This window comes from Anomaloglossus baeobatrachus, chromosome 7 (assembly GCF_048569485.1).
Source record: "Anomaloglossus baeobatrachus isolate aAnoBae1 chromosome 7, aAnoBae1.hap1, whole genome shotgun sequence".
Taxonomy (NCBI): Eukaryota; Metazoa; Chordata; class Amphibia; order Anura; family Aromobatidae; genus Anomaloglossus; species Anomaloglossus baeobatrachus.
In genome coordinates this window covers 304,553,808-304,574,430 of record NC_134359.1, presented here as the reverse complement: position 1 = coordinate 304,574,430, position 20,623 = coordinate 304,553,808, and the positions used below count along the sequence as shown (strand labels likewise).

The 20,623-nt window shown below is 48.9% G+C and overlaps 1 long non-coding RNA gene across 1 annotated transcript; it reads right to left on the bottom strand.

Annotated features, from left to right (window-relative positions):
• Positions 1-2,125: 2,125 nt before the first annotated feature.
• On the bottom strand, positions 2,126-14,961 carry LOC142246570 (uncharacterized). Its single transcript, XR_012724903.1, has 3 exons — positions 14,873-14,961; positions 2,349-2,422; positions 2,126-2,184 (listed from the first exon to the last, which is right to left on the bottom strand). It is a non-coding gene; the product is annotated as an uncharacterized LOC142246570 (long non-coding RNA).
• Between the last annotated feature and the right edge of the window lie 5,662 nt (positions 14,962-20,623).

The following is a 20,623-nucleotide window of genomic DNA, read 5'->3' as shown; positions in this document are numbered from 1 at the left end:
CACGGAGGCACTAAGAACCTAACAGGTCTCTATCCAGGGACAACGTAGAGCCTCCCAATGTTTGGCTTCCCTGCCTAAGGGCTATACTATAATACACCCACTTCCTTCCAATGGGCACTTCAGGTTTACAGGCCTTCATGCACGTCTCTATCCAGGGACAACGTGGAGCCTCCCAATGTTTGGCTTCCCTGCCTAAGGGCTATACTATAATACACCCACTTCCTTCCAATGGGCACTTCAGGTTTACAGGCCTTCATGCACGTCTCTATCCAGGGACAACGTGGAGCCTCCCAATGTTTGGCTTCCCTGCCTAAGGGCTATACTATAATACACCCACTTCCTTCCAATGGGCACTTCAGGTTTACAGGCCCTCATGCACGTCTCTATGCAGGGGCATTGGTGAACCTCACAATTTAGGACTGCCCTGGCAAAGGAAAATACTACAAAGACTCACTTCCTCAAAATGGGCACATTAGACTCAAGAGGCCTTCATGTACGTCTCTTCTCAGGGACATCGGAGTGCCACACAATGTTTTCACGTAAAATCTTTCATGTATTGATCTCAAAAAGTAACATACACCAGCTCTATCTCACTATTGGGTATGTGCCCTTAACATTTCCGCCATGAAAAATCATTTTGGGGTCATTTTGGAAGGTTTTCTGGTGAGTCCGTAAAAATGGCGTAAAACGCAGACAAAATTGTTCACAGCTGTGACTTTTGAGTGATAAATGCTTCAAGGGGTCTTCCCCATGCTGTTGCCATGTCATTTGAGCACTCTTCTGAGACTTTTGTGACATTTTTAGGGTTTCTCCATGCTGCCGGGAGGTCATTTCACAAAAATACTCGGGTCTCCCATAGGATAACATTGGGCTCGTTGCTCGGGCCGAGTACACGAGTATCTTGGGAGGCTCGGCCCGAGCTTCGAGCACCCGAGCTTTTTAGTACTCGCTCATCACTAATGACAACTTATCTAATCAGAGTCGTCTCTTTCTACGCTTCATCATCTTGTCCTGATACCATGGTGACTTTTCATATCTACGGTCTCTGCAGACTTCCATCTTTTCTTATGCACCACAGTGCCCTTAAAAATAGCAGCATGATTATAATGCTCCAGAATAAAAAAATGTCTGCTGTACACTGTGACCTGAAAAATTGTCTCGCACTGTGCTTGCAGCACAAAACATGACCCCCATACGATCTCTTTTATAGTAAATGGCCTCCATGCTATCCTCGCTTTTCCATACTGGACCCCATCTTCACACTGGCCTCTCACATTGTGTCCCTCTATACTGCCTAGTCTCTATTCTGTGCGCCCTCACACTTTTCTCCCACCATACTGTCTCCTTACACTATTCCCCTCAATAGTCGACTTACACATTTACCCCCTCCATTCTCTTACTGTCTCCACACACATTTACCCCTCTCGCTCTCTATACTGTCTCTTTCCAAATTTTCCCATATTGTTTCTGCACCCCCCCGCCCCATCTTGTCTCCTCATACATCCCCCCTCCCCATACTGTTTCTGCACAGATTCCCTTCCTCACCCCCCCCCCATGCTGGTCATATCCTTTCTTCCCCTCACACAGTCCATATTTCACATACTATCTCCTCCCAAATTCTCCCATATTGTTTCTGCACCCCCACCTCATCTTGTCTTATCCTTTCTTCCCCTCACACAGTCCATATTTCACATACTGTCTCCTCCCAAATTTTCCCATATTGTTTCTGCACCCCCCACCTCATATTGTCTCCTCATACATCCTCCTCTCCCCATACTGTTCCTGCACGTATTCCCTTCCTCACCCCCCCCCACTAATCATACTTTTTCCTCACCTCACACAATCCATACTTCCCATACTGCCTCCCGCCTCACCATCATAACAATAAATCTTCAGTTTCTTCAGCTGCAGGGGAGTGCTTACCACCAATGTCCTTTGAAACTTTGTGGCACTGGCAGAGCTGTCAGCAGCGTGATCAGATGATCTAATCACACTGCTGACGTCGCCCCATCCCCGATGTACCAGTGGTTAGGGCTTCAACTCATTCCTGAGTACAATTGATTTCTGACAGCCGGCTCAGAGAATGTCCAAACCCAATACAGTGGTGTGGCAAATTCAGCCGGACCCCCACATCAGATGGCATATGCCCTTCCTGCCCCCGAGAAGCGCCCCTGCCTTTAGGACCTGAGAAGACATCAAGGGAAGCAAACAGATTATTGGATTAGACCTGACCCATAGCTTCAGCTCATACTAAATATATTGTAGGATGATGAAAGTCATCGGATGACAAAAATAAAGAAACAAGGAGAAATAAGCGTTAACCCCTTGTATGCCAGCTTTATTGTTACCTGTTAGTTTTTTGGCTGTGGTCAATAGCTCCATAGCTTCCAGGGCTTCGTCATCGGTGAGTCCTTTTTTAACACTGCAAATGTGAAGAAATGTTACTCATATGTTTACAAATAGAAAATTCTACAGCGACTGTTCACACTAGTAAAATAATCCACTTTAAGGCCTATTACCAAATCACAGAGTCTTCTTCTAGTAGCTTACATGCTTATTTTGTCATTTATTTGTAAATCCGCCCCCTAGGAGTTCTCTCTAGGTTTTATTTACACCTCTGGTTACAATTGGTTCTGCCCTGCTGCGGTTCCTCCTGGAGCATACGCAGCGCATGTGTCACAGACAGTCCTGTGGTGTCCGGCTGCAGGAGGTCGCTGCGATTAGCTGCACAAACTGGCCTTGATATTCCATTATTTCTTCCTTGGTGTGAATGGAGTTCTCTGTTGGGGTTACCTCTTTCCCTTTTGGACCCTGCAGATATCTTGGTGGTTCAAGTGCAGGTCCTTAGCTCTTCTCCCGGTGTCTATATATTTCTGCATCCCCCATGGTTTGTTGCCGGTGATTGAGTTACCTCTATGCTGCCCAGATTGCAAGTAGTCGGCTTGAAATTTCATGTGGAAACACATTGTGTGATGCTGCTTTTCTCTATAAGTCGTCTTGGAGATGTGTCTGTTTGTGGTCCCTTGTTTGTGGTCCCTTTTGTATTATTTGGGACTTAAGCGGGTTTTACATGCTGCGACATCGCTAGCAATTGCTAGCGTTGTCGAGCGCGATAGCCCCCGCCCCCTTCGCACATGCGATATCTGGTGATTGCTGCCGTAGTGAACACTATCGCTACGGCAGCTTCACATGCACATACCTGGTCACCGACGTTGCGGTGACTGCCGAACAATCCCTCCTTCAAGGTTGAGGTGTGTTCGACGTCACTGCAACGTCACTAAGCGGCCGGCCAATAGAAGCGGAGGGGCGGAGATGAGCGGGACGTAACATCCCACCCACCTCCTTCCTTCCGCATTGCCGGTGGACGCAGGTAAGGAGATCTCCGTCGTTCCTGCGGTGTCACAGCGATGTGTGCTGCTGCAGGAACAACAAACAACATCGTACCGGCAGCAGCAACGACATTATGGAAAGGAGCGACTTGTCACCGATCAACGATTTTTGACGTTTTTGCATAAGGTGATCGTCGCTCCTAGGGTTTACACGCTGCGATAGCGGTAACAACGCCGGATGTGCGTCACTAACGACGTGACCCCGACGATTTATCGTTACCGATGTCGCAACGTGTAAAGCCCCCTTTAGACGGGTTAACTAGTGCTCATCTCACCTGGCCACTAATTAAGGATTATTTTAGGGCCTAGGTATCCTGATTGGCGAATAGGTGTAGAATCTATCTAGGGACATCAGGGATGTCAGGGCCAACTGGGGCCTCCATTTTCCCCTTCACTAGTGACAGGGTTTCCCTTTCGATCCCTCCTTTTGCTGCTAGCTTGGAGTTCGCCCATACCAAGTGTGATAGCATGACTTCTGGATATGGGATGGCGTCTCACACCCTTTACAACAGCCATTACTACAGTAAAGCTCGAAACACACTGGTTTGGATGTCAAAATGGCCACAGCTTAACTTAAAACAACCATAGTAGGGATCAGGTGAAGCGCTAGGCCCCAGGGATTCCCAAATATCATGACATCCCCGTTGTTTGACAAAGATGGTCGTAAAGGGGTGGCACACACTGGCTTGTCCATTAGACAGAGGCACTGAACTCTAAGGGCGTCAATGACCCTATTAAAGACCCTCACTCCTGTGCCTAGTCACCATGCCCGCCCCTGAATGGCGTTACCATACAAAATCCTTCAAGGGAGCCCCTCGTAGCCTGAGCCCGGTCACACCATGAGGTCTTACACCTTGTATTAGATAACATTGCTCCCCCGTGCCCGGTCTGCCACCTCCACCTGACTCCTAAACCGCTCAACAGTTCACATAAAAGGAGAAATTCAAACACTTATTTCAATTTATTCTTAATTTCTGGGTGTGAACTAATAACTCATGCAATCAATTATATTAACATGTACAGTACAGACCAAAAGTTTGGACACACCTTCTCATTCAAAGAGTTTTCTTTATTTTCAAGACTCTGAAAATTGTAGATTCACATTGAAGGCATCAAAACTATGAATTATCACATGTGGAATGAAATACTTAACAACAAAGTGTGAAACAACTGAAAATATGCCTTATATTCTAGGTTCTTCACAGTCGCCGCCTTTTGCTTTGATTACTGCTTTGCACACTCTTGGCATTCTCTTGATGAGCTTCAAGAGGTAGTCACCGGAAATGGTTTTCCAACAGTCTTGAAGGAGTTCCCAGAGATGCTTAGCACTTGTTGGCCCTTTTGCCTTCACTCTGCGGTCCAGCTCACCCCAAACCATCTCGATTGGGTTCAGGTCTGGTGACTGTGGAGGCCAGGTCATCTGGCGCAGCACCCCATCACTCTCCTTCTTAGTCACATAGCCCTTACACAGCCTGGAGGTGTGTTTGGGGTCATTGTCCTGTTGAAAAATAAATCATGGTCCAACTAAACGCAAACCAGATGGAATAGCACGCCGCTGCAACATGCTGTGGTAGCCATGCTGGTTCTCTATGCCTCCAATTCTGAATAAATCCCCAACAGTGTCACCAGCAAAGCACCCCCACACCATCACACCTCCTCCTCCATGCTTCACGGTGGGAACCAGACATGTAAAGTCCATCCGTTCACCTTTTCTACAAAGACACGGTGGTTGGATCCAAAGATCTCAAATTTGGACTCCTCAGACCCAAGCACAGATTTCCACTGGTCTAATGGCCATTCCTTGGGTTCTCTTCTGCTTGTTGCCTGTGCTTAGCAGTGGTTTCCTAGCAGCTATTTTACCATGAAGGCTGCTGCACAAAGTCTCCTCTTAACAGTTGTTCTAGAGATGAGAAGGTGTGTCCAAACTTTTGGTCTGTACTGTATACATAACTGTGAGGAAGTTAGAATACTACAAATGAATAAATCCCCACTCTATACCCATACACAGAAATCGTCTCAGGAAAGGCCACTAGATGGCACCACAATAAGAGATCATTCACATACACAGATTGTATCCTCGAAGGCTGGTAACACAAGATATCGCAAGGATAAAGTGCACAAGTAGTATACAATTTTTAGTGGATCATACAAAGATTATAATTTTTAAATAAGTGACATAATATAAACAAATAGTAATAATCACCGATTGGTTATTGCACCACCCATAGGAAATACATTATAACAAGGTCCACATAAAAGATTGCACAAATCCCATAAAGGTGTTGGAATACACAAGGAAGAAGAATCTTTACCAAGAGAATCCAAAAAGTATTGCACTTGGCCCTAAAAAGATAGAAATATAAAAAAAGGAAATCTTAGCCATGTATGGTACACAATACCACCAGAGATTCAACCGATCAGTGCCTAAATAAATATATTGCACCACCCCTATAACTAGAAGGCCAGAAAAGATATTATACTTGCCCCAAAAAGTGCAACATGTGGTGATACTGAGGAATAATGACAAGATCATAGAGTCACAAGGAATGCATAAAGACAGCCAAAAGAGACGTAATGTCAGGCTGTGAATACCGTACTGGAAATAGAGGACGGATCACCCTGACGCACGTTTCGCTGGAGGCTTCTTTGTGAGGGTGCCCCCCCAATTACACTTGTTTCTCCCTGCGTCACAAATTGCCAACTGGCAAACTAACTATGGGGAACCACACATGGCTGAGTCTCAAGAGCTGTTCTATCCCATGGGCATCATAGGTCCACTCCAAAAATACCCAGACTTTTGAGGAGGAAAGTATCTGCACCGATGCCCAAACTCTTTGTTAGCTGGATCCTGGCCCGGACAAAGTAGGATCCCAGCAGGATCTCAACCCCCATCAACTGACGTTAACCCCCCCCCGGGGTGGAGCTGATGATGATGAGACTCAGATACCTGAGGCACATGCATACTTTCCTGTGATCTCAGGTCAGGAAGAGTGGGACAACATAGAGCCTGATGGTTGAAGTTGTAGATGCCACTAAATGTGAACCCAGAGGCACGCAGCTGTGTAGCTCAGCAGATGAAGAAGAGGAGGAAGTTGAGGAGGTTACATTGGCGGTTCCTGCATAAACATGTAGGAAGAGTTGCCTACTTTGGGCCTTTTTTGAGACAACAAAGAATGACCCAACTTCCGGTATCTGCCAACATTGTAAACAATGACTCAGTCGATGCAAAAACTCAAATAATTTGACTACTACGTCACATGTGCAACCAACATGCATTACTGTGGGAATCTTACTGCGCTAAAATGTGGACTACTAGGCCTATCCAACCTCCGGCCGCCAAATCAACCATGTCTGTTCTTTCTTCCTTCTCCTGTGATCAACACCTCAAGAGCCAAGTAGTTGGGTGTCCCTCACAAAGCTGTAATTAATGAGGATTCACCAAGAATTTTGGACTGCCCAAAATTTGTGATCTTTACACAACATTCTTCATTAGTGGACGACAGCAACACATTTTCAAGTTTTAGATCATGATCATCTCTTGAAAGTGTAGACCACCTAACATTCATTAAGATGAACAAGTCGTGGATGTCCAGGGTCTTTGCCCCCAGTCCCAGACTGTGCAGACTAGGCGATGGTGTCCTGCCAGGTTTCTGTGACCAAGAGGCCTACACCGGTCACTGTAGCATGTCTTCCTTTTTCTAATTCTAATGCCGGCCCACAGCCTGTGTGGCATGGACCGTACCTCCCTGCTCTTCTAAAGCTCTATGGGGAGGGGGGCAATTGATGCTACTGTACTGCTTTGTCCCTGGAAGGATTCTGAATGTCCAGACTACTACATAGGTCTCCAAGTTGTGTCTTGTCTGTACTGGCAGGGGAATGGGAGCACCAGCCCTATACCTGTCTCTCATCCAACTCTATATTTCTTCTGTCTATAGCCTAGGAAGCTAATGGCTATGCCAAAACAGTGGTGCTGGACTATAAACCATATTTTTGCTGTTTGGGAAGCTTCTCAACCCCCCTAAAGGTGTTTTCTGTTCCTCCCATTGAATCCAGTAGGGTTTGGAAAGGTTCGGTGAATTTATCTTTTGTTTGGTTCAGATTGGCGAACCAAACCGCTGGGGGTTCACTCATCTCTAATTAATACCTTCTATCAGTCGCTTTCTATCACCCACAAGCTTCTTCCTCCTCTCACCTAGAGTCTTGGCCCCTTCTTTATAAACGTCTCCAGGTCTCTCATATTTTAGGTGTCTTCTCTTCCCATAAATTTTAGATCACTCCACGGGTGTCAATGGGATCTGGATCCGGACTCATTGCGGCCTCTTCAGAACTCTCCAGCACTTTGTTTCCATCCATTTCTGCGGCTTCTTGAAGTGTTTGGGGTCATTTTGCTGCAGGAAAACTCCCTGTTTCAGAGGCAGCAAAAAGAACCCTAAAACATCTCTGGCCTCCACCATGTGTGCCTGTAGGTGCTGTCTACTTTTCTTTGTACGCCTCATTCTGTTTCCAGTAAACAATAGAATGTTGTTCTTTATAAAAAAAAATCTATCTTGTCTCATCTGTCCACAAGACGCTTTCCCAGAAGGATTTTGGCTTCCTTACATAGACTTTTGCACATTGATGCCCCCTGAGCCTGCAGCTTGAATTAGTTTTAAACTTGTTTGGGGCTGCTTGATTTTGGGTGCTGAGTTAAATAGAGGCTGCTCACACTGTTGTCCTCCCTGTCTATCTGATCTAATACTGAAGATACCAGGGTGCTGAGGTAAGAAGAGGCTGCTCACACTGCTGTTCAACCTGTCTATCTGATCTAATACTGAAGATACCAGGGTGCTGAGGTAAGAAGAGGCTGCTCACACTGCTGTTCAACCTGTCTATCTGATCTAATACTGAAGATACCAGGGTGCTGAGGTAAGAAGAAGCTGCTCACACTGCTGTCCTCCCTGTCTATCTGATCTAATACTGAAGATACCAGGGTGCTGAGGTAAGAAGAGGCTGCTCATACTGCTGTCCTCCCCGTCTATCTGATCTAATACTGAAGACACCAGGGTGCTGAGTTAAGAAGAGGCTGCTCACACTGCTGTCCTCCCTGTCTATCTGATATAATACTGTAGATACCAGGGTGCTGAGGTAAGAAGAGGCTGCTCACACTGTTGTCCTCCCTGTCTATCTGATCGAATACTGAAGATACCAGGGTGCTGAAATAAGAAGAGGCTGCTCACACTGCTGTCCTCCCTGCCTATCTGATCTAATACTGAAGATACCAGGGTGCTGAGGTAAGAAGAGGCTGCTCACACTGCTGTCCTACCTGAGGGAGGTATAGCGAGAGAAGAACCTGTACCTGAGGGAGGTATAGTGAGAGAAGAACCTGTACCTGATGGAAGTATAGTGAGAGAAGAACCTGTACCTGAGGGAGGTATAGTGAGAGAAGAACCTGTACCTGAGGGAGCTATAGTGAGAGAAGAACCTGTACCTGAGGGAGGTAAAGTGAGAGAAGAACCTGTATCTGAGGGAGCTATAGTGAGAGAAGAACCTGTACCTGAGGGAGGTATAGTGAGAGAAGAATCTGTACTTGAGGGAGGTATAGTGAGAGAAGAACCTGTACCTGAGGGAGGTATAGTGAGAGAAGAACCTGTACCTGAGGGAGCTATAGTGAGAGAAGAACCTGTACCTGAGGGAGCTATAGTGAGAGAAGAACCTGTACCTGAGGGAGGTAAAGTGAGAGAAGAACCTGTATCTGAGGGAGCTATAGTGAGAGAAGAACCTGTACCTGAGGGAGGTATAGTGAGAGAAGAACCTGTACCTGAGGGAGGTATAGTGAGAGAAGAACCTGTACTTGAGGGAGGTATAGTGAGAGAAGAACCTGTACCTGAGGGAGGTATAGTGAGAGAAGAACCTGTACCTGAGGGAGCTATAGTGAGAGAAGAACCTGTACCTGAGGGAGGTATAGTGAGAGAAGAACCTGTACCTGAGGGAGCTATAGTGAGAGAAGAACCTGTACCTGAGGGAGGTAAAGTGAGAGAAGAACCTGTATCTGAGGGAGGTATAGTGAGAGAAGAACCTGCACCTGAGGGAGGTATAGTGAGAGAAGAACCTGTACCTGAGGGAGGAATAGTGAGAGAAGAACCTGTACCTGAGGAAGGTATAGTGAGAGAAGAATCTGTACCTGAGGGAGGTATAGTGAGAGAAGAACCTGCACCTGAGGGAGGTATAGTGAGAGAAGAACCTGTACCTGAGGGAGGTATAGTGAGAGAAGAATCTGTACTTGAGGGAGGTATAGTGAGAGAAGAACCTGTTCTTGAGGGAAGGTATAGTGAGAGAAGAATCTGCACCTGAGGGAGGTATAGTGAGAGAAGAACCTGTACCTGAGGGAGGTATAGTGAGAGAAGAACCTGTATCTGAGGGAGGTATAGTGAGAGAAGAATCTGCACCTGAGGGAGGTATAGTGAGAGAAGAACCTGTACCTGAGGGAGGTATAGTGAGAGAAGAATCTGTACTTGAGGGAGTTATAGTGAGAGAAGAATCTGCACCTGAGGGAGGTATACTGAGAGAGGAATCTGTACTTGAGGGAGTTATAGTGAGAGAAGAATCTGTACCTGAGGGAGGTATAGTGAGAGAAGAACCTGTACCTGAGGGAGGTGTAGTGAGAGAAGACGCTGTACCTGAGGGAGGTGTAGTGAGAGAAGACGCTGTACCTGAGGGAGGTATAGTGAGAGAAGAACCTGTACCTGAGGGAGGTATAGTGAGAGAAGAACCTGTACCTGAGGGAGCTATAGTGAGAGAAGAACCTGTACCTGAGGGAGCTATAGTGAGAGAAGAACCTGTACCTGAGGGAGGTATAGTGAGAGAAGAACCTGTACCTGAGGGAGGTAAAGTGAGAGAAGAACCTGTATCTGAGGGAGGTATAGTGAGAGAAGAACCTGCACCTGAGGGAGGTATAGTGAGAGAAGAACCTGTACCTGAGGGAGGAATAGTGAGAGAAGAACCTGTACCTGAGGGAGGTATAGTGAGAGAAGAATCTGTACCTAAGGGAGGTATAGTGAGAAAAGAACCTGCACCTGAGGGAGGTATAGTGAGAGAAGAATCTGTACTTGAGGGAGGTATAGTGAGAGAAGAACCTGTTCTTGAGGGAAGGTATAGTGAGAGAAGAATCTGCACCTGAGGGAGGTATAGTGAGAGAAGAACCTGTACCTGAGGGAGGTATAGTGAGAGAAGAACCTGTATCTGAGGGAGGTATAGTGAGAGAAGAATCTGCACCTGAGGGAGGTATAGTGAGAGAAGAACCTGTACCTGAGGGAGGTATAGTGAGAGAGGAATCTGTACTTGAGGGAGTTATAGTGAGAGAAGAATCTGCACCTGAGGGAGGTATAGTGAGAGAAGAACCTGTACCTGAGGGAGGTGTAGTGAGAGAAGACGCTGTACCTGAGGGAGGTGTAGTGAGAGAAGACGCTGTACCTGAGGGAGGTATAGCGAGAGAAGAACGTGTACCTGAGGGAGGTATAGTGAGAGAAGAACCTGTACCTGAGGGATGAATAGTGAGAGAAGAACCTGTACCTGAGGGAGCTATAGTGAGAGAAGAACCTGTACCTGAGGGAGCTATAGTGAGAGAAGAACCTGTACCTGAGGGAGGTGTAGTGAGAGAAGACGCTGTACCTGAGGGAGGTGTAGTGAGAGAAGACGCTGTACCTGAGGGAGGTATAGCGAGAGAAGAACCTGTACCTGAGGGAGGTATAGTGAGAGAAAATGCTGTACCTGAGGGAGGTATAGTGAGAGAAGGACCTGTACCTGAGGGAAGTATAGTGAGAGAAGGACCTGTACCTGAGGGAGGTATAGTGAGAGAAGGACCTGTACCTGAGGGAGGTATAGTGAGAGAAGGACCTGTACCTGAGGGAGGTATAGTGAGAGAAGAACCTGCACCTGAGGGAGGTATAGTGAGAGAAGAACCTGCACCTGAGGGAGGTATAGCTAGAGAAGAACCTGTACCTGAGGGAGGTATAGTGAGAGAAGGACCTGTACCTGAGGGAAGTATAGTGAGAGAAGGACCTGTACCTGAGGGAGGTATAGTGAGAGAAGAACCTGTACCTGAGGGAGCTATAGTGAGAGAAGAACCTGTACCTGAGGGAGGTAAAGTGAGAGAAGAACCTGTATCTGAGGGAGCTATAGTGAGAGAAGAACCTATACCTGAGGGAGGTATAGTGAGAGAAGAACCTGTACCTGAGGGAGCTATAGTGAGAGAAGAACCTGTACCTGAGGGAGGTATAGTGAGAGAAGAACCTGTACCTGAGGGAGCTATAGTGAGAGAAGAACCTGTACCTGAGGGAGGTAAAGTGAGAGAAGAACCTGTATCTGAGGGAGGTATAGTGAGAGAAGAACCTGCACCTGAGGGAGGTATAGTGAGAGAAGAACCTGTACCTGAGGGAGGAATAGTGAGAGAAGAACCTGTACCTGAGGGAGGTATAGTGAGAGAAGAATCTGTACCTGAGGGAGGTATAGTGAGAGAAGAACCTGCACCTGAGGGAGGTATAGTGAGAGAAGAACCTGTACCTGAGGGAGGTATAGTGAGAGAAGAATCTGTACTTGAGGGAGGTATAGTGAGAGAAGAACCTGTTCTTGAGGGAAGGTATAGTGAGAGAAGAATCTGCACCTGAGGGAGGTATAGTGAGAGAAGAACCTGTACCTGAGGTAGGTATAGTGAGAGAAGAACCTGTATCTGAGGGAGGTATAGTGATAGAAGAATCTGCACCTGAGGGATGAATAGTGAGAGAAGAACCTGTACCTGAGGGAGCTATAGTGAGAGAAGAACCTGTACCTGAGGGAGGTGTAGTGAGAGAAGACGCTGTACCTGAGGGAGGTGTAGTGAGAGAAGACGCTGTACCTGAGGGAGGTATAGCGAGAGAAGAACCTGTACCTGAGGGAGGTATAGTGAGAGAAAATGCTGTACCTGAGGGAGGTATAGTGAGAGAAGGACCTGTACCTGAGGGAAGTATAGTGAGAGAAGGACCTGTACCTGAGGGAGGTATAGTGAGAGAAGGACCTGTACCTGAGGGAGGTATAGTGAGAGAAGAACCTGTACCTGAGGGAGGTATAGTGAGAGAAGAACCTGCACCTGAGGGAGGTATAGTGAGAGAAGAACCTGCACCTGAGGGAGGTATAGCTAGAGAAGAACCTGTACCTGAGGGAGGTATAGTGAGAGAAGGACCTGTACCTGAGGGAAGTATAGTGAGAGAAGGACCTGTACCTGAGGGAGGTATAGTGAGAGAAGAACCTGCACCTGATGGAAGTATAGTGAGAGAAGAACCTGTACCTGAGGGAGGTATAGTGAGAGAAGAACCTGTACCTGAGGGAGCTATAGTGAGAGAAGAACCTGTACCTGAGGGAGGTAAAGTGAGAGAAGAACCTGTATCTGAGGGAGCTATAGTGAGAGAAGAACCTATACCTGAGGGAGGTATAGTGAGAGAAGAACCTGTACCTGAGGGAGCTATAGTGAGAGAAGAACCTGTACCTGAGGGAGGTATAGTGAGAGAAGAACCTGTACCTGAGGGAGCTATAGTGAGAGAAGAACCTGTACCTGAGGGAGGTATAGTGAGAGAAGAACCTGTATCTGAGGGAGGTATAGTGAGAGAAGAACCTGCACCTGAGGGAGGTATAGTGAGAGAAGAACCTGTACCTGAGGGAGGAATAGTGAGAGAAGAACCTGTACCTGAGGGAGGTATAGTGAGAGAAGAATCTGTACCTGAGGGAGGTATAGTGAGAGAAGAACCTGCACCTGAGGGAGGTATAGTGAGAGAAGAACCTGTACCTGAGGGAGGTATAGTGAGAGAAGAATCTGTACTTGAGGGAGGTATAGTGAGAGAAGAACCTGTTCTTGAGGGAAGGTATAGTGAGAGAAGAATCTGCACCTGAGGGAGGTATAGTGAGAGAAGAACCTGTACCTGAGGTAGGTATAGTGAGAGAAGAACCTGTATCTGAGGGAGGTATAGTGATAGAAGAATCTGCACCTGAGGGAGGTATAGTGAGAGACGAACCTGTACCTGAGGGAGGTATAGTGAGAGAAGAACCTGCACCTGAGGGAGGTATAGTGAGAGAAGAATCTGTACTGAGGGAGGTATAGTGAGAGAAGAATCTGTACTTGAGGGAGTTATAGTGAGAGAAGAATCTGCACCTGAGGGAGGTATACTGAGAGAGGAATCTGTACTTGAGGGAGTTATAGTGAGAGAAGAATCTGCACCTGAGGGAGGTATAGTGAGAGAAGACGCTGTACCTGAGGGAGGTATAGTGAGAGAAGAACCTGCACCTGAGGGAGGTATAGCTAGAGAAGAACCTGTACCTGAGGGAGGTATAGTGAGAGAAGAACCTGTACCTGAGGGAGGTATAGTGAGAGAAGAACCTGTACCTGAGGGAGGTATAGTGAGGGAAGAACCTGTACCTGAGGGAGGTATAGTGAGAGAAGAACCTGTACCTGAGGGAGGAATAGTGAGAGAAGAACCTGTACCTGAGGGAGGAATAGTGAGAGAAGATGCTGTACCTGAGGGAGGTAAAGTGAGAGAAGAACCTGTACCTAAGGGAGGTATAGTGAGAGAAGATGCTGTACCTGAGGGAGGTATAGTGAGAGAAGAACCTGTACCTGAGGGAGGTATAGTGAGGGAAGAACCTGTACCTGAGGCAGGTATAGTGAGAGAAGAACCTGTACCTGAGGGAGGTATAGTGAGAGAAGAACCTGTATCTGAGGGAGGTATAGTGAGAGAAGAACCTGTATCTGAGGGAGGTATAGTGAGAGAAGAACCTGTACCTGAGGGAGCTATAGTGAGAGAAGAATCTGTACTTGAGGGAGTTATAGTGAGAGAAGAATCTGTACCTGAGGGAGGTATAGTGAGAGAAGAACCTGTACCTGAGGGAGGTATAGTGAGAGAAGAACCTGTATCTGAGGGAGGTATAGTGAGAGAAGAACCTGTAGCTCTTCAGTAGTTGGATGCAGTGAAAGGCATGGACCATCTGTGAACTTGTGGTCGTTGGCTCTAGTGGGATTTCTGGGAAGTGACTCATTGCAATAGGACCAGTCCAGGCGTGAGGTGACATAGACCTGGGGGAACGGGTCCTCACAGAGACAGTGGTGAAGGAACTCCGTCCGGTGGTGAATCACAACCCAGTGGGAGGGGACGCGGCTACATCCATGTTGGACTCTATAAATTCGTTGTCTGCCACCGTGATGTTACCAGGAGAGGAAGACAGTCCTATAGTAGCTGGAGAGATGTGCAGGAGGGAGCAGCGTACAGGAAAACCTGACATGAAACCAAACTGTATCATGCCTGTAACGTTCGAGCTTCGTGCCTGCAGTGGATGTGCGACCCTTAACCCTAAAGAAGCGGGGTTGTGGTGTTCCTGGTTGCATTGTGGAGGTGGTGGGAGTGCAGCCAAGAAGAGGGGCTCGCCTCTGCCCACGACTGCGGCCCCCGCCACCCACACATATTCAGCGTCCAGCCATCTCTTACCTATAGATAAATATGGGGTAAATGAAATCTGATGACTGCACGTAGCGCTCGGCCTCCACGATCCTGTCCACCAGTCCGATGCCTTTACTCCATGACACTTGTTCATTTAATGGCAATAAATTACCTGGAAAAAAAAGAGAAAAGGAATTTGAACAAAAAAGAAACATCAGAAGTGGAAAGTACAAAGAAATGTCAGAATTTTGCTGAGGATCAGTGTGGGGATTTGGTCCGGTCATCAGTAGAGATCAGCCGTAGATCTGCTGCCAATGAACTTAAGTCAGGTTTACTGACATCCACAAACAAGTTGCCTTCTGTTCATTATCACATAATTAAAACTAATATCCGGCTCCATTTCATATGGTGACAAATGACCTTACATGAGCCAGAGAGTGAGTTTATTTGTCCACATCCTGGTTTATTTGTCCCCATCTTGGTATATATATATCCCCCTCTCTGGGCTCATTCTGGTATATATATCTCCTTCCTGGTTTCTGACCCCTTCCTGGTATATATGTTCCCATCCTGGGCCCTTCCTAGTATATATGTCCCCCTCCTGGGCCCATCCTGGTATGTATGTCGTCATCCTTGTTTATTTGTCCCTTTTCCTAGTATATATGTCCCCTACCTGGGCCACTCCTGGTATATATGTCCCCACTCTGGTTTACTTGTCCCCATCCTGGTATCTTTGTCCCATCCTGGGGTCCTCTTGGCATATATATCTATATCTATATCTATATCTATATATATAATTGCCTTATTCTGTCTGTCTGTCTGTCTGTCTGTCTATCTGTCTGTCTGTCATGCTCCGAAATTGTGTCCTTACGGTGACACAAAGCTGATTGGCCGCTGGGCTCGCCATGGCCCCGCCCCCCCACACGGATTGGCCTCTCGCCCCGGCTCTCTGCAGGCCCCGCCCCCCTCACGCAATCCACGCTCGCTCTGGCCGCCCAACTGACACGGGGCTCCGATTCCCAGGTGAGTACACACACATCAGATCACACTCACTCTCACACACACCTCACACATCACAACATGCTGGGATATCGCTTGCTTCTACACCGGCTCCGTCAGGATCCCAGCAGCGCCAGACATAACCTTGCGATGCTGGGATCTTCACGGAGGCCGTGAAAGCTGGTAACCATTATACACATCGGGTAACTAAGGTCCCTTAGTTACCCGATGTGTATCATAGTTACCAGTGTACACCTGCTCACACTCACTCTCACACACACCTCACACACACATCACATCGCATCCACACATCAAGGTCCTGCAGCTGCGGAAAATACATAACATAACAGCACACACACACACACACACACACAAATCAGATCACACTCACACATACCTCACACATCACATCGCATCCACATACTCACAACATCCTGGGATATCGCTTGCTTCTCGGCGGCGATATTGTGCTGTTGTGATCTTCCAGGACCTGCCGGAGGATCACATGGCCAGAAGCATGTGATATCCCCGGATGTTGTGAGTATAAGCGCGTATGTGCGATATCGTCAGTGTCTGTGTGTGTGAGTGTATGCGATCGGGTGTGTGTGTGAGTGGATGCGATCGGGTGTGTGTGAGTGGATGCGATCGGGTGTGTGTGAGTGGATGCGATCGGGTGTGTGTGTGAGTGGATGCGATCGGTTGTGTGTGTGAGTGGATGCGATCGGTTGTGTGGGTGAGTGGATGCGATCGGGTGTGTGTGTGAGTGGATGCGATCGGTTGTGTGGGTGAGTGGATGCGATCGGTTGTGTGGGTGAGTGGATGCGATCGGTTGTGTGGGTGAGTGGATGCGATCGGGTGTGGGTGAGTGTCGGCAGAGGAGCACGGCGTGCTGGAGGAGGCTGGGAGCAGAGAGGCTGATCTTGGGGAAGGCTGGGAGGGGGAGGCTGATGCTGAGGGAGGCTGGAAGGAGAGAGGCTGAGCAAACGTGCTCCATCCGCCATACTGCGCACTCCCCATCGTGCTGCATCCCCCATGCTGCGCACTCCCAAACGTGCTCCATCCGCCATGCTGCGCACTCCCCATCGTGCTCTATCCGCCATGCTGCACACTCCCAAACGTGCTCCATCCGCCATGCTGCACACTCCCAAACGTGCTCCATCCGCCATGCTGCGCACTCCCCATAGTGCTCTATCCGCCATGCTGCGCACTCCCCATCGTGCTCTATCCGCCATGCTGCACACTCCCAAACGTGCTCCATCCGCCATACTGCGCACTCCCCATCGTGCTCTATCCGCCATGCTGCACACTCCCAAACGTGCTCCATCCCCCATGCTGCGCACTCCCAAACGTGCTTCATCCGCCATGCTGCGCACTCCCCATCGTGCTCTATCCATCATGCTGCACACTCCCAAAAGTGCTCCATCCGCCATGCTGCGCACTCCCAAACGTGCTCCATCCGCCATGCTGCGCACCCCCCATCATGCTCCATCCGCCATGCTGCGCACTCCCAAACGTGCTCCATCCGCCATGCTGCGCACTCCCAAACGTGCTCCATCCGCCATGCTGCGCACTCCCAAACGTGGTCCATCCGCCATGCTGCGCACTCCCAAACGTGGTCCATCCGCCATGCTGCGCACTCCCAAACGTGGTCCATCCGCCATGCTGCGCACTCCCAAACGTGCTCCATCCGCCATACTGCGCACTCCCAAACGTGCTCCATCCGCCATACTGCGCACTCCCCATCGTGCACCATCCGGCATGCTGCGCACTCCCAAGCGGATGGAGCACGATGGGGAGTGCGCAGTATGGCGGATGGAGCACGTTTGGGAGTGCGCAGTATGGCGGATGGAGCACGTTTGGGAGTGCGCAGCATGGCGGATGGAGCACGTTTGGGAGTGCGCAGCATGGCGGATGGAGCACGTTTGGGAGTGCGCAGCATGGCGGATGGAGCACGTTTGGGAGTGCGCAGCATGGCGGATGGAGCACGTTTGGGAGTGCGCAGCATGGCGGATGGAGCACGTTTGGGAGTGCGCAGCATGGCGGATGGAGCACGTTTGGGAGTGCGCAGCATGCCGGATGGTGCACGATGGGGAGTGCGCAGTATGGCGGATGGAGCACGTTTGGGAGTGCGCAGCATGGCGGATGGAGCACGTTTGGGAGTGCGCAGCATGGCGGATGGACCACGTTTGGGAGTGCGCAGCATGGCGGATGGACCACGTTTGGGAGTGCGCAGCATGGCGGATGGAGCACGTTTGGGAGTGCGCAGCATGGCGGATGGAGCACGTTTGGGAGTGCGCAGCATGGCGGATGGAGCACGTTTGGGAGTGCGCAGCATGGCGCACGTTTGGGAGTGCGCAGCATGGCGGATGGAGCACGTTTGGGAGTGTGCAGCATGGCGGATGGAGCACGTTTGGGAGTGCGCAGCATGGCGGATGGAGCACGTTTGGGAGTGCGCAGCATGCCGGATGGTGCACGATGGGGAGTGCGCAGTATGGCGGATGGAGCACGTTTGGGAGTGCGCAGTATGGCGGATGGAGCACGTTTGGGAGTGCGCAGCATGGCGGATGGAGCACGTTTGGGAGTGCGCAGCATGGCGGATGGACCACGTTTGGGAGTGCGCAGCATGGCGGATGGAGCACGTTTGGGAGTGCGCAGCATGGCGGATGGAGCACGTTTGGGAGTGCGCAGCATGGCGGGTGGAGCACGTTTAGGAGTGCGCAGCATGGCGGATGGAGCACGTTTGGGAGTGCGCAGTATGGCGGATGGAGCACGTTTGGGAGTGCGCAGCATGGCGGATGGAGCACGTTTGGGAGTGCGCAGCATGGCGGATGGACCACGTTTGGGAGTGCGCAGCATGGCGGATGGAGCACGTTTGGGAGTGCGCAGCATGGCGGATGGAGCACGTTTGGGAGTGCGCAGCATGGCGGGTGGAGCACGTTTGGGAGTGCGCAGCATGGCGGATGGAGCATAATAGGGGGTGCGCAGCATGGCGGATGGAGCACGTTTGGGAGTGCGCAGCATGGCGGATGGAGCACGTTTGGGAGTGTGCAGCATGGCGGATAGAGCACGATGGGGAGTGCGCAGCATGGCGGATGGAGCACGTTTGGGAGTGCGCAGCATGGGGGATGCAGCACGATGGGGAGTGCGCAGTATGGCGGATGGAGCACGTTTGGGAGTGCGCAGCATGGCGGATGGACCACGTTTGGGAGTGCGCAGCATGACGGATGGAGCACGTTTGGGAGTGCGCAGCATGGGGGATGCAGCACGATGGGGGGTGCGCAGCATGGGGGATGGAGCACGATGGGAGGTGCACACCTCCCCCCAACACACACACACACGCGCACTGCACAACACACACACACTAGGAATCACAAACAACGCCCTACACAAACACCCACACACACAGACAACGCTGCACACACAAATATACGCACATACTGCACAACACACACATTGCTCAAAACATACCTCCCCCCAAAACACACCACACACACAAACCGCACAACACACACACACACACAACGCTACAGACACACAGCGCTCCACAAACAACGCAACACACATACAACACCGCTCTCACCCCCCGCGACACTCAGAACATGTACAGCGCCCTACACAAACACTTGGTAACTACACACAACAACATCTATATATATATATATATATATATATATATATATATATATATATATAACAAAAATCATACATGAACTACACAATACGTAAATTCTAGAATACCCGATGCGTAGAATCCGGCCACCTTCTAGTATATATATATATATATATATATATATATAGATATAGATATATATGCCAAGAGGACCCCAGGATGGGACAAAGATATAGATATATATATATATATATATATATACCTTTGTCCCATCCTGGGGTCCTCTTGGCATATATATCTATCTATATATATATATATATATATATATATATATATATATATATATATATATATATATGCATATATATATAGATATAGATATATATGCCAAGAGGACTGCAGGATGGTACAAAGATATATATATATATATATATATATATATCTTTGTCCCATCCTGGGGTCCTCTTGGCATATATATATATATATATATGCATATATATATATATAGATATAGATATATATGCCAAGAGGACCCCAGGATGGGACAAAGATACCAGGATGGGTATATATACATATATACCCCTCCCGGGCACATTCTGGTATATATGTCCCAACCTGGTTTCTGACCCCTTCCTGGTCTATATGTCCTCCTCCTGGTATGTACAGTATATCCCTTTCCTGGTCCCCTCCTGGCATATTTGTCTGCCACCAAAAAAAAAATAAAAATATTTTACTCACCCTCCCCAGCTCCCATGTATTGGGGCAGTTCAGCTGGATGTGCGTCCTTCAATGGACATCCAGCTGAAGCAAGGCAGGGGCTGGAATAGGCAGGCCCCCACCGTCCCCAGCCCTGGCTCCTGTATTCAGCTCACTGAGCACTCACCTGTCCTTGTCGACACCTCCGTGGCTCTGTTACTACAACAGTGTGATAAGGTCACAGAGTGATGACCTCATTACACTGCTGCACGCTAGGCTGCGGGATGATGCGGCGGTGCCCTGCTCTGCCCCACTGACCCTGCCTCCAGTCCAGTAAATGGCTAATTTTCATGTGCCCCCCCTTTCACATGCAAATTAGTTATGTATAGTGTTGAACCAACAGAACCGCCCCCCTCTGCTGCAAATGTGACTGGAGCTCGGTGAAGAGGGGGGTTCGGCTGATCCCAAGGCTTAATAAAGCAAAGTAATTACCC